Genomic DNA, 891 nt, shown 5'->3' on the forward strand with positions numbered 1-891 from the left:
TTTTGCACTGGAAAACACAATGTAACTGGTACAGAAACTGAAACAATTTTAAAAAAAGCATAATTGAAATCTAAGAACAGAACAGTCTGGGAAGCTGAGAAACACCCGTCTCACCTGTCCTGAGCAGCTGCAGCTTTCTAGGGCTCTGGCTGCTCTTAGTAGTGAGCTGCTAAGGCCGGCCTAGGAGAACACCCATGGCACTTCTTTGGTGAACTGGTGTTTGCACCATCATTTTTACTGCAAAAATATCAAACAAGAACAAAAATGGCTAGGGCACTGCAGAGACACCAAAGTCCTTCAGGAAAGCAGGATGGGTTATTCCTGCTTGACTGCCATAGCAGTGGGCAGACACAGTGGTTCTGAATCTGTGCTTCCAGTGGAACACAAGCAGAGCCTGAACTACATGCCACGTATCTTTTCCTAATAAAAAGTGCTCAATAGTTGTGGCCAAGCCCTCTTTTAAAAAAAAAAAATCTTCTACTTACACAAAAGGGCTGAAAAGCCTCGATTCTCTACGGCCATAGCTCCACCAGTGTTTGTAGTTTGCGCCAACAGTGCCTTTCTGACATAAATCTACTGGACACCTCACCTTTACTGCAGGCAGCAGAAAGCTCAGAGGGACAACATGCTGCTGGGGACCAGGAGGGATGCTGCACCAAGAGAGCTAATTCATCTCCTCCCAGCACCCCAGGAAGGAGACAACAGCGCAGGACCTCGGCAAAGAGGCATTGCTCAGCAGCTGCCCTTTCCTGCTCCACATCAGGCCACTCTCCGCTGGCTGCAGGGCTTGGCTCCTCCATAAATCCCGGTGATCCCCTTGCAGCAGCACACACAGGGCCCAAACATGTCACCACACCTGCAAGTACAGCCCCTCTGCCCAGCTCTGCTCCT

This window comes from Falco biarmicus, chromosome 2 (genome assembly GCF_023638135.1).
Source record: "Falco biarmicus isolate bFalBia1 chromosome 2, bFalBia1.pri, whole genome shotgun sequence".
NCBI lineage: Eukaryota > Metazoa > Chordata > Aves > Falconiformes > Falconidae > Falco > Falco biarmicus.